Raw genomic sequence first — 14,276 nt, forward strand, 5'->3', positions numbered from 1 at the left:
TTTTGCTAGCAGTGTTAACTTCCATTAGCAGCTGAATGTGTTATGGGGGTGCTAAGGATGTTAATAGAACAATGAGATTAGAAGATTCAGCAAGCCCCCTCCTTCCCATGGACTGGAGATTATTACAAAGGTAATAAGGCTTGCCTTTTCCATTATTTCATATCATTTTTACTGACATCAATTTAAGTATGGCAGCCAGAACACTGGGCAGAAATGCAGGGTGTGTTAGATATGCTCTTAGCTCTGTCACTAGCTATACCTGATAAAACTGGGTAGGCCATTATCTCTCTCCAAGCTCCATTTTTCCACCAGTAAAACCACTTTCACAAACTGTTGAACTCTGTGACACTGCTAAATATGTTTTGAAACAGATGAGGAAAACACAGAAAACTGCTCTGTAAAGGACTTTGAAACGTGTTAAGCAGCACCTAGACAGCATTATATTTGTTCCTGTGGCTTCTAAAAACTTACTGGATTCTGATTTTCCAATTTTATTTATTTATTTATTTTCTGGCTATGTCTCATTTTGAAATGGGTTGTTGCTTTTGTCACCTTGGGGCTGACTTTCTTATAAAACAACAGATGAAGACAGTGACCCTGTACAGTCGGGTGTCTCAGACGTAATAATCCGTGGTGATGCTGAGTATGTCCGAAAGAAATGTTCCTCCATTCTACCATTCTCTGCTCTAAGGGTCTCTGGAGTTCTTTCTGTAAATTAGAAGGACCAGAAAGCCATTGAGGTCACACTGTTGTACTGTTTTTGCTAGTTACACGGTAAAGTTAAAGACTATATCAGTTACATTAAACTTGATAAATTGTCCAAGGTGAGCTCACAGAACTGCTTTGCAAAGCCATGAGGCCTGTGCTAAGAAATAAAGACCATCTGTGGAGCTTTAAAACTCTTGATCTATTGTCTTTTCTGATTACTTAGTTTAATAGAATCGGAGTTGGGCAGCGATGATTCAAAAGGTCAAGGCTTCATCAAGGGCTGTGTGACATTGATCTGGACAGTAGGACATGCTTAAATTATTTTTATTTCTACCAATTTCCTTTTCTCTTTAAATAATAATTTTGAAAGTTTTATTTTTTTCTAATTCAAATGCTGACTCCAATAGCGAAAGACATCACATAGCCTGGTGACAAGGCGTTTGCTTGGGAAATGTAACATCTTTTTGCATTCCTTGCTCCAGTAGATACAGGTACCACACTTTGTGGTAGTTCTGGCAGTCCTGTAGGAGCTGGTGTTTGGGCTCAAACACCATCAGCTCATCAGCTGAAAAGAAGATTTCAGTCTGAATCCACTTCATCCTGGACAAACATTACAAGTATTTATTCTCCCCAACCCCACAGCTTTTTTTCCTTCCCTCCATCTCTCATTTTTCTTTTTTTTTTTTTCTTTTTTTTTTCCCCCATGGATTAAAAGAATTTGGCAAATACAAATCAAAATTTACAAATACTTCTTAGTGCTTTGAAACAGCTATTTTTTTTTTAAAGTTCAATGAAAAAATATTTGAATAAAATGTCAAATTCTCAAGGGGTGATAGAGCACAGATGATAAAAATGTAAAGTCAGCATTGACAGATACTGAAAGAAAGGTGAGGTTATAAATGCTCTTGACATGGTGTTGGGGATAGGTCAAAATAGTTTAGGCTATGCTTTGCAGAAGGCAAGGGGACTTTTAATTTACCTTACGCTTGTGCTGCAGCAGATGTGGGCTCTGCACAGATCATTCCTTCTTGTTTCTCTCTCTTTCTACTGCCTTGACAAAATGTAGTTGGTGTCATGACTGGGATGCTTGGTGCTCTCATTGCTGCAAAGTCAGGGCAGGGCTGTCAGGAGTACAGAGGGATTCGTATACAAAAAATTTCTTTTCAGTGTTACAGCTTCTCATCTTGAGCTGACATTACATACTGCAGTCATTGCTGTTGCTGTTAGAAGTTACCACAGTGCTGGTAGCAGCTGCAGCATTTTCTGGATGAGAAAGCCTCCGTGTTTGCTTTTTTGTAAACGAGTGCCAGTGAGTCCATATTCTTAACATGCTCCCATGTTAGCAACACTGTCCCGTGTGCTGCTAAAAGCACACGGAATAAAAAACAGAGGAGGGCTGGAAAGATTCTCAAACTTACTGACATTCATGATAAGTAGTTTTATATAGCTGCCTTATTTTTAGAAAAATAAAGAGGAGAAAGTTTTAGAAAGTGGATTCTAGAACCTGTCAAAAGCTGGAAGATGCAAAACTACCCCCCTGAATAGGCAGAATTTTTTTTTTCCTCTGCTTGAATCTGAATCTACTTCATTCTGACAAAGTATCATAATTTATTGGTCCTCCCATGATGCACCCCAGCTCCTCTTTCCCTTTCCCTCCTTAACGCATTGGTCTTTTTTTTTTTTCTTTTCCTTACTGTAATATGCTGACAAATGAGAATCAGAATTCACAGTTATCTCTTGGTACATTTAATATATGGAGCTTTAAAAGTAGTCTGAATGGGAAGGAATAACAATATGTGCCTTTAAAGATCGCTGCTAGCAGGAATTCAATGACACACAGTAGAGATGAGGAAGGATCTGTTGACAGTTTGACAGACCCTCATAAATCCTAAGAAGAAAACTTTGGGAATATGGTAAAGAACTTGGAGACATAAACAGTGGTAAAACTGTGTATTTGAGCTGAAGCTGGCATGTAAGGTATCTCTGGATGCTCCTGCTGAGTGATCATTAGTTTTATGCCATGGAGGGTCTCTCTCATCTAGTTGATGAAGTCTTTTAAGCTTGCTTTTTTAAAGTAGGATGTTCAAGAGAAAGCATAGTACATAGACTGACACTGAAAACTGAATTCATCTTTATTAGATTTCAGACAAGGATCTAGATCTGAATTAGAGGGGATGTTGATTTAAAAATCTCCCCTCTTTTACTTTAAAACCCCTTGTCCTATTACCTTCATGAGTAAAAAGTTGCTCTCCATCCTTTTTATAAGCCCCCTTCAAGTACCGAAAGGCTGCAGTGAGGTCTCCCCACAGCCTTCTCTTCTTCAGGCTGAACAGCCCCTGCTCTCTCAGCCTTTCTTCATGGGAGAGGTGCTCCAGCCTTCTGATCAACTTTGTGGCCCTCCTCTGCACATGTTCTAAAGATCAACATCGTTCTTGTGCTGGGAGCCCCAGACCTGGATGCAGTGCTCCAAATGGGGCCTTGCAAGGGCAGAGCAGAGGGGAACAATCACCTCCCTCGACCTGTTGATGCAGCCCAGGGTGCAGTTGGCCTTCTGGGCTACAAGTGCACACTGCCGGCTCATGCTGAGCCTTTTGCCCACCAGAACCCTCATGTCCTTCTCTGCAGGGCTGCTCTCAATGAGTTCTTCTTTGCAGTCTGTACTCATGTCTGGGATTGCCCTGACCTAGGTGCAGCACCTTGCACTTGGACTTGTTGAACCTCATGTGGTTCACATGGGCCCAGTTACCTAGCTTGTCCAGGGATGCCCTCTTACCTGCTTGACAGTATAGCTGTGATATATTGCTTCAGTGTATAAGGTATGCTTTAGAAGGGGTTGCTAAAAAGGCATTCCTAAACAGTTTGAGTGGCACAGTTAGAGCTTAGCAGTTCCTTCTGTTCACCTACTTGGAGTTGGGAAGAGTATGTCTTTTTTTTGGTAGACCTTACATTTAATAAATAAATGACCTTGATCTCTTGATTTGAGGATCATCCAGGCTTATGAACAGCATGTGACTTATGAGCTGTTTAAGGTTTTCTCTTCAGAGTTTGACTATTGGCAAACACATTGTTGAAGGCTTCTTGCAATGTCAGACCTCTCCTACAAAATGCCACACACATTATAACATTCACTGAATGATGATGCCCTCAGACATGCAATTCTCCATCTGAAGTGGTATCATGATGTTAGCTAAGGTTGGCTACACTATTTCATTCTGTGTGCTCATTTAATGACATTTAAAGATAACTTATACTTACAACAAACTATGAGATATTGTGTTAACATGTGGTTGCTTAACACAAATGGGTTTGGATATATATAATTCTCCAGAAATGTTCATTTCTGAGTCTAAAAGTCTTATGTTATGTATGGGTGCCAAAAATCAGACACCAGGTCCTTATTCTTTTGTCATCTATATAATAACTTGTTTCTTGCCAGGGCAACACACCTTACAAGCAAGATAACATCCCTATTATCCAAAGTACAGATTCTTGAAGTCCATGAATTTCATTGTGCTGCTAGGAATTCATATCTATAGTACTTCGATTTAATGGCTGCAAACTTCTTCTCTTACAGATACTGAACATACTCATGTATTTTCTGAGAAAGCAATTTAAATTGTTTGCATGAGATGAACATACAGGAGACAATAAAACTATCTATTCTAATATTCCATAAGGAGAAAGCATGTGGCACACTTTATTGTAGTCTAGTAGAAAGACAAATGCTTAAAGGAAAAAATAGTTTCTACAGGAAACCGTGAATAATAGGGAAAGTGCTCCACATGAATTAAATCAAGTTTAGGATATGGAAACATTCTTGTCAGGAAAGTATTAGATTGTTCAGAACTTTTCTTACATTTTTGCCTTTCTTGCTGATAATCTAATTTTTCAAGAACTTCTTGTGTCTTTACTGTCAAAATCAGGTCCAAGAACAAAAATGCTAACAAAAAAATCAAACTTATTCTGTTGATGAAATACTTCAAATGATGAATGTCAGAGGGCAAATGACTCAATTGACTAGGTATTTCTTGCACATCTACCTTGACCTTGAGAATTCATACATGATGCAAAGTTGGTTAGATACTGTACTTTTAGCTTATATGTGAAAATAGCTCATTTTTTCTGAAAAAAATCATCCTTAAAATTCAATGACTAACAGTTGTGTGATGCTATTTTGAAAGGGGGGGATTGGGGTGGATGAAGGGTATTAAATGTGGGCTACTAGAAGCTGTGGCTTCCTAAAAAGTATGCTAAAGAATTTACCCTCTCTCTTCTTAAAATGTATTTCCTAATGTAGAATATGGTGTAGATTTTTTCCCCATGTTGTTATTCACATTTACAGACAATATTGCTAGATATGCTTTGTTTTTCCAACATTTCTGAAAGTTCTCCAGAGTTCCCCTGTTCCTCCAAGAATAGCACTGCAAAACTCTGGTAATCCAACTGTTTAAGTTAGGTAGCCAGACTAGAGATTTTGAATGCTGAAAATCTAGAATCTAAAAAGGCCAACTCCCCTTTGCATTATGAATGATTCTGTAGACTTCTTTAGAACCCAATGTGGGACCATGGAAGTGAAATACTAGCCTTTTCTTTGTGATATTTTAGTAGCCATCATAAAATAAAGATCTGTTACTAAAAGAAAAAAAAAAAAAGAGAGACAGAAACAGAGAGAAAGGAAATAAGTGTCTAGGGATATCTAGAGATATCCTCTCTCCCCTGTTTCTTTTAAGCCATCCCCACCATTCTTTAATAACACGGAGGGTGGAACAAGACACAATCTTTTAAGTCTCCTGTGAATTGAGCTGCTCAAGGAGCTTAAAGAAAAGTCCAGTACCAATTAATTCCAACTGTCTTAGCGTCTTAGCATTTAATGCAATCCCTGTGTGTGTGGGGTCATGCATAGATGTTTGTATTCCAGTCTTAGAGGCAACAACACTGCGCCAAGTAGAAAATAGGATAAGGGAAATTGAATGCATTATTTCTTATGCCTGTTTACAATTTCACCACACATAGTACATTGCCTTTCCTGACACTGAATGCCTTTAAAATGTGAATAATCCAGTAAAGCCCATTTGTCTACCATTGCTTGAAACATCTCCTTTACAAGACGGTCATTTTAAGACTGTCAGGTCTGCTATCAGCTCAGCTGGCATTAATCATGTCATTGAATGCTGTTTCCTCATCTTTGCTGAACTACAAAGTGTTTGGAGCCTCATGGATGGCTAGTCAATGTTTATGAGGTTTGGGAAATAAAACTAAGTAACTTAGTCTGCAGATATTGAGAAGTCTGCAGGAGAAATCATTTTAGGAAAGGGTAGCAATTGTATGAAATTGTTTTGGTTGCTTAAGCAGACATATTATGCAAACAGACTGTTTTAAAATTGCTTAACCTTTTCTTCTTTAAATGCATAAAATGCATGCACAGTTGTTTATGAATCTTTTTCTCTGATAAACACTTTCTTCTGAGCTGAAGGAGCATTAATAGTAATCAATTCTTTATTTTCATCAGCTTCTAAGCAATAGATAAGACTTGACTTTGTGTGCTTGGGATAGATCCTTAGACAGTTTATGTTACCATGGCTCTTCAGTTTAGCAGTTAACATTTGTGCTATATTAACATTAATTCTCTGCCTTCCTCACCATGCAGTTCCCAATACATTGGCTAGAAAAGCATAAATAGATGTGGTTTAGAGAGGTGCATTTCACCTCCTAGGATGGCACCTGAGCTTGTAGTGAGCCACATCTGTATTAAGGCAGTTTATTTGTAAAAATGCCATCTAAGCTAGAGGAGGAGGTGATGACATCTGCCAGGATGGCTGGTGTTTCTGTATGACTTCTTTTAAATGTGGTAAAAGCCAGGGAAGGGAAAGGAGGAAAAAAATTGGAACTGAGTAACTCATACAGCTAGATCTGGATTCCAGAGGAAAACATGTCCCTTTCATGGCAGACCCTTCCCCATGAAAACAATGCACAAATGTAGGACTCGGTCTTTGGCCTGGTACTATGAGGCACTTATATACATATGAGATGACATAAACTTGGCTCAGCTTGCACATTGTCTTCAATTAATTTCCAGGGTTTATTTGCATATCTGTATCTCTATGAACCTTTGTCTTTTTTTTTTTTTTTACATTTTATAAAAGGTTACTTGCTTTAACTCATGTTTTCATCTTGTTAGTGTTAAAAGTGATTTTGAGGTAACAGACAAAAACAATCATAAGCATCCCTTTTGGCAGCAGTGATTCTTACAGCTGAGCTATGTGAACATATTTGCGGTTCTAGGAATTGCTCTAGAGCATTCAGAATAACTGATAAAGTAGGTGTTATCATCCAGACCTGCTTGGGAGATAGTAGCATGGGGGTCTGTAGACTGAGAGAAGTGATTATTCTTCTCCGCTTGGCATTGGTGATAACACATTTGGAAAAGTGCTTCCACTATGAGAGATGTTGATGAACCAGTAATGTAATATAATGTACATAAAAGCAAAAGACGGCTAGGAGATCACATTATAAATGAGAAAAGCTAAAGAGGGTGATGGGGGAAGACAGCTAGACACCTCTCAGAGGTGTACCACAAAGAAAGAGGAGTCTTAAGTGGAAACAAAGGAAATTCTGATTTTAGATTAAGGAAAAAGAAAATTTACCATGAGAGTGGTTCAGCACTGAAAAAGGTTGTCCAGAGATGCTGTGGGATTTACAGCTTTAGAGAGTTTCCATATTCAACTAGAGAAGGTCCTGAGTGACCTGTGCTACCTTGGAAATTAACCCTGGTTTGGGCAGGGGGTTGCTCTAGGTGACCTGGTTCTGGCCAGCCTGCATTATTCTGGTGTTCCTTACATTGACCAGATCTATTGAGAAAATTTTCCCTGCAAGTTGGTCCAGGAGCAATTCTAGTCCTGATGTACAGGTGAATGCAGGAGTTCTTTACAAGTACTTTGCCAGGGCATCTCTCTCATTTATTTTACGTTCTTTTGATTTCTGAAATGACATAAGAAAAGAAAGGTGTGCAAGCAGCTACAGCGCTTCAAATTTCTACAGATAGAGCATAATGTATCTTGACCTATTCCTATTTATTTCCACCTAGGCTCAGATGTTCCTTACATTAAATTGACAATGTTTAAGTGAACTGTTCAGTGAATGGTATAATTATGAGGCGCTCCCAGGTTCACAGTGACTTTCCTTGCCTGTACACCATTATGTAGTTAAAAGCCAGCTCAGCTTGCTTCTAACAGCTTGCTATCTATCTGCTGAACAAGCCACATGCAGGTTGATTCAGAAAGAGTAAAGCAGAAAAACTGAGAGAGCAGGAAAATCTCTAATATGATACGGAAACGTATTTTTCAGCTCCTGCTGTTCTTTGTTGTTACTCTTTTCCAGTGTATTCACTTACCTTGCTGCCTGAAGTTTGACATTTTTAATTTATCCATTAACTGTGATTAAGATCATGCTACACGCATGAGGAATGACTTTGCTTGCCGAGAAGCTTTCCTGAGATATTACAGCTCTAGCAAGGGGCCATACCTCACTGGAGTCAAGTTTAATAATCTCTAAAATGTTCATTTAGAAAAACCTGCAAGTTTAATTCCAACTCTTTCCTTATAAATCAAACAGTATTTGTTATGTGTATAGCCATGCAATGTAATTATTTCATTACTAGAAACATGGTGCACTAGAAGTCTTACAGTACGACAACACAGTAGTGCAAATTGTATGAAGTTTTGCATGTAGTTCTTGCTCTCATCATAAAGACAACTTTACACTTTTTTTTTGAGAAGTGAGTGATGCAAAGGTTTTATGAGACAGGTAAATTTTTCACAATCAAAATTAGGAAAAAGATAATAGGTTATATATATAAAATATAAAAGAGTCATGGGAACAACCTTAAAAGGGGCATGAACCATACATATGAAACAAAGAATCTATTCAAAGTACAATTAATGGTCTAATGTTTTACAAATTATCAAATGAATACAGAAAACCTCATTAATAATTCAGTTAAATTGTTATGCAAAGACCTCACTTCTGTCTACCCCTGTTTCCTAATGTTGTGCTCACCGTACCAGTGTTGCTCTGAATCCTACAGTCAACATTTTCTGCCTGGCTCCAGCAGAGCAGCAGTGGGCTGTGGCAAGTCAGGGACTTGTCGAGGTCTTCACCAGGAGATGTATGACAAGTGTTGTGGAGACCTCCTTGGTCTAGAGTCTACTTGGGTTTATTTTTTATACAATTTTCATCATAGTTTGCTTTCTTATCACTGGTTTCCCACTCAAGTTTGAAAATCACACTCTAGCATCAACTAGCATAAAAGGGGTATTGTTTCTTATGAAGTGGCAACCTGGGTTTGTCAGGCCTTTGCCAAACAGTATTACTGTATTTGCAGAATTTAAGATAACACAGATTATGTAATAATCACTTGAACCAGTAGACAACTGCTAAAACCTGTTAAAGCCAGACAAGGCCAAGGCAGTCCTGGACAACTGCAGAGACCCCACACTGTCAAATCAATACAAAACCTGTGGCCTTTTATTATTCGTGGCAAAAATCACATTTACTAGGTTATGAGGGAGGGGGCAGTGCTTTTACAGTTGGCCATATGCCATTATGCAGTGAAAGCTGATTTATCACTCCATGTGGAGAAAGGAGAATGTGAATACAGCTACCCCTGGAGCAGAATATTACAGACATGTATAAGTGTGATAGCATAAGCTGCACTGTTTTAACACAATAGACATTTGAGATGTAATGCTTTCTGTGCCAGAATATATGTCCTGATAACCTCAGTAGGGCTGATGAACAAGAGTTAAAAATAACGTGTACTTTTTATTGCGTATTTTTGAAATCCTTAATTAGTTTATTTTCTGAACTTGAACTTACTGCAGCATTTCTGAGAATCAAACTTTATTCATACTATGTAACACAATATAACCCAATTCAATGTCCTAGTATCGTCACTGCATTTTTTACACTTTAAAAGCAGGATTGTGCCTGACCCCTTGCATTTGTACTGCAGGTGGGAAGAAAAGATACAGAGATTGTGTTATCACTTGTACCACTATGTAATATTCAAATATATTATGGGGTTTAACCGTCTCTTAAAAGAAGAATTTTGTGGTGGTGGTCATGGCGGACTGTGAAAATGAATGGCTAAACACCACCATCAGTCATAGAATCACAGAATCATAAAATCACAAAATCATGAAATCACAGAATCATTAAGGTTGGAAAAGACCTCCAAGATCATCTGGTCCAACCATCCCCCCTACCGCCAGTGTCACCAATTAAACCATGTCCCTAAACAGCACGTTCAGCCTTTCCTTAAACATCCCTAAGGACAGTGATTCCATCACCTCCCTGGACAACCCGTTAAGATCATCAAGATAAGCGAGATCATCAAGCTTGAAAAACATGGCAATGGGTACCACAATATTCTGGCAAATCTGGGAAGCCTTTGGGATAACTTCTGCTCAACTCAGCTGTGACTGTGACTATGGTCTAAACTGCTCTCGGTGGCTAAAAATATTCCTTAAGCTGGTGGGGACAGTCCGTTTCGTGTGACCAGAGTTCTCTTTGCCCCTTAATCTCTGTCTGCTTTGCATCACCTGCACCTGCTGTTATTTTACCATCTTACACTACGGCAGGCCACCTGCATCCTTTTTCTGCTTTTTCTGACATTCTGGCAGTCATTTTTTTGGTGTTGTATATAAGACCTTGCTCCATTATAGTCACAGGAGCATAGTTATTGAGATCATGTGTCATATTTGTTATCTACTTACATTGATTATGTCCTCAGCAATCTAGCAAAATTTTTATCTGGTCTGGAGTGTTTTAACTTGTTTCTGATACCAAACAGTTCACGAATGATAGCTGACCAAATCAAAATTATCAGATCTTCCAGCAATCACTTTCCAAATACACTAATATGTTTTCTTCTGTCATTAAGGGCATGATCAAGAATTTATTTTCTAGCCATATAGCTGACCTTCTGCTGTTTATTGAATTCAGAATGCAAATGCCCTCATCTACTTTTTTTTTTTTTTTTTTTTTTCCCTTTAGAAAAGGAAGTAAGTGAACATTCTGTATCTAGAGGTCTTTTATCAAGTACTAAAAATTTAAGCTATAATTTTTGGCTAGGTGTTTTTTACATTGAGTACTGAAAATGATTAAAGAAGTACTATCATGAGTGTTATGTATTTATACAAATTAAGCAGATGCTGAATGAACATATGTAATGTACAAAAGGCAAATCAGGTGAGCATGAAAGCTGGAGTTAGCTTCCACACTGCTATAGCTCTGCAACTATGGTTTTGCCCTACTCTCCCATATAATTTCTATACTCTGCAAAAAGATGAAATTTGCAGTTTGCCCCATTATGATCTGACTCATACCGTTTCAGAAAAGTGTTTAGAAGTAAATATTTCTGTCATTTGAAGGAATTTCTTTACAACTATCTAGGTAAATTACTCTGTTCACATTGACTTACAGACTGGCAACATAAGTACACAACAACAGTGCAAGTCATCCCCGTTAAATGTGCTAATGTGTCTTTTGTGAAGGTGGCACAGGGGTTTAAATTTAAGCGAAATGCATTCCTTGGCTCTGTCACCAAGAGGTATAAAATGACGCAGAAAATGTGGCAGTTAAATTAGGAAAAAATAGGAGATAATGCTTTTATCTTATCTACCTGAAGGATGTAGCAATGGATGAAGAGGAAGGGTTTGACAATGGGTCTGAAGAAGGAAATAATGAGAGGAAATTATTAAGAAGAGAAATTTAGATTGAATATTAGGGAACTCGTCCAGACAGTGAAATCTGTTACAACCCGGAATTGTCTCCCAATGGAAGACGTCAAAACTTAATTGCTTTGGGCATTTTTAACAAGTCTTGTCAAATTGCATGGAAGAAATGTACAGAAAAATCAAGGACTTGCAGAGGAGTACACTAGGTGATATGCTAGGCTTTGCCACCTCTTATTCTTCTGATTCTTTAACTGCCAGAAGGAGTGGCACTAATTATAGCGGCAGTTTTTGTTGGGAGGGAGACTTGTTGTCTAAGAGCTCAGCTGTATGACAGCCTTGGTCTGAAACAGCCTTCAAACATGGAAGTTCAGAATGAAGAAACTAATGCTCTATTGAGGGTATTGTGCTGAAACTTGTAGTCAATTCACTTGGTGTTGAAACTTCTGTTAGGTGACCACATAAATGGTCATGATGAAGTGTTCATTGGACTGGAAAAAAAAAAGGAAAGTAATTGGATTGCAAGGCACAAGAGATGTGTGCTTGCTTGCCTGTAAAACAAGAAGATGCTGCTGTGGGCTTTGGAGAGGAGGACAAGGATGAGGACGAGGGGAGGATGTCCTCATTTGCCCTGAGGTACAGGTGGAAGTCTGGTATTATGTATTGCTTTATAGCTTTTCTCCTTGCAGTAGGCAAAATCAGAGTGGGAAGGCAATAAATTACTGACATTCCAGATAAGATCATCTCTCCTGTCTGTGGAACTGTTAAGTAAAATTAATAAAGAAAAGGTTAAAAGTTGAATTTTGCCCTTCTCCACCAGACCACAAAGATACCTAGGATACAGGACTGTAAACACAAAGAAAATAAGCTCTGAAAACTGTATATATTCATATTAGTTGTGGTGCAGATTTTTTGCATGGTCACATTTAAATCCTATTAACTGAAATACAATGTAAACTCATTTGTATTAATGTATGCCAGTGTGCAGGCATATAAGCATGCCAGAGAACATGTACTGAGAGCACTGCAGCTTCTTGTCGAATTATCTGGCACAGACATCAAAGAAAAAAGTCAAAGACATTGACCCAAGACAGATGAGAGAGTTGTTGTCGTCCCAGGAAGTGAATCCACTGGGACTGCAGTATCCGTCAGTCATGGTCCTCAGTAGGTGTGTGGCTAGAGCTCAGCTCTTCTTTAGGTTGTATATTGGTTTGTCTGAAGGTCCAGTGTTTCTTCTATTTGTTTGCTAGTGAACTGCGTGAATGTTTGATGAAAACAAGCCTGGAAACTGGGGGAAAGGAAAGGGAGTTGGGTCTAAGTGTGAAAGATTGTGTCACACTGAGAGTGAGGTGCCACTGTGCCTAATTTACCTGCAGGTGTAACAGGCAGAGTAAAATTTACTTGTGGTTGCTGTTCTGTGTTTTTGTGCAGGCAGCATTGTCCTTGTGCTTTGGCCTCTTTCACCTTTACCTGTCTCCATTCTGGGCACAACAGTGGTCTGTGGAATACACAGGAGGAGCATTACAGGCCATGATTTGTCGTTGCGGCCTGCATTGAAGGTAAGGAGCCTCTTTTGCATACTTCCACTTAAAGACTACCCACAGTTTTTCTTAGCGCTGTAGATCTGCCTGTCATACATTGCTCTGATTGCTGCCATCTGTTAAGGAGATTCATTTGTGGTCTCTGTTTCTAAAGTTACCATGAAAGGTCTCTGGATCAGGGACCATAATTTTATTATGTGTTAGTAAAGCATCCAGTATGACGAGAGTCCAATTCCATTTGAGATCAAGAGTTAGTATTACATTTTCAGTTATGTCTGTTATTGTTATTCATTGTAAACCAACTCCTTTTCCTGTTCTGCCCAGTGGGCTTCTCATTGTCTTGAATGGGAGCAGGATTAACTCCTGTCAGACTACGTGAAAAGTCTCTGTATTTTCATCAGATATAGTACTGCATTGTACATGTACATGTACACTCTTTTAGTGTGATGAAATTACAAAGCTCAACTGTTCGTTGAGTTTAGTACATGTTACAAACACCTATACATTGACCTATGGAAAAATGTTGATGTGTCACTGGTCAGATTGATTTCGTAGAGCTCTTAAAAATGGTGGCAGAAAGGTGGGCAGTGTATGTGACAATACATTCTATAAATTACAACAATAAATTTTAATTAGAAGAGACTAAGATACATCTTCAAAGGAATAAAATGCTACTCAGAGAAAGTGGCAATAAAAGTAAATGGCTTATTGGTCTTCTGCCTTCACTTTTGGAAAGGCTGAGGGGGATGGCACACTTCAAATATTCTCCATCAATTCAGCTTCTCCCTTATAGATATGCTGAGCAAAGAAATATTGACCTTAACAGCACTGTGAATTTAAGATAAGATCTGACAGTATTAACAAGAGTAAGGCTTTATGGTCTCCTCTAGCCTAATAAGTATCATCTGAGGATATTCAAAAAAATCAGATAAATTTAGATTTCAACGTGAAAAATCCAGACTAAACTTAACAAAGTCCATGAGATACAAGCTTTTTGAATTCCTGCTTGTAAGTGACTGATTTCAAGGTAATTATTTTCATTTTTTTTTCTTCCATATTGCTTCAAATGATTTTCCTTTAGTTAAAAAAGAAACACACAATGGCAGATTATATAATGCATCTCTTCATTAAGCTTTAGCCACAACTGTTCAACCATGGGCAAGTTATTTGAAATATATGTACCTAAGTATGTGTGTTACTCATGCAAATATTTATAAGAGGAGAGGTGGTATATGGATGCTGGCTGATGGACATTTGCCCAACCTTTTCCTGGTAATTCTGGTGAAAAAGGCTT

At 38.4% G+C, this 14,276-nt stretch overlaps 1 long non-coding RNA gene across 3 annotated transcripts in view; it reads left to right on the forward strand.

The window, feature by feature from the left end:
• Positions 1–14,276, forward strand: part of LOC106044717 (uncharacterized) — a 492,161-nt gene that overhangs the window by 289,772 nt on the left and 188,113 nt on the right. For all 3 annotated transcript variants that reach the window (XR_010830074.1, XR_010830075.1, XR_010830073.1), the window contains exon 4: positions 12,873–13,000. This is a non-coding gene — a long non-coding RNA (uncharacterized lncRNA). The remainder of the gene's footprint in view (positions 1–12,872; positions 13,001–14,276) is intronic.

The sequence above is a fragment of the Anser cygnoides genome, chromosome 3 (genome assembly GCF_040182565.1).
Source record: "Anser cygnoides isolate HZ-2024a breed goose chromosome 3, Taihu_goose_T2T_genome, whole genome shotgun sequence".
Lineage (NCBI taxonomy): Eukaryota > Metazoa > Chordata > Aves > Anseriformes > Anatidae > Anser > Anser cygnoides.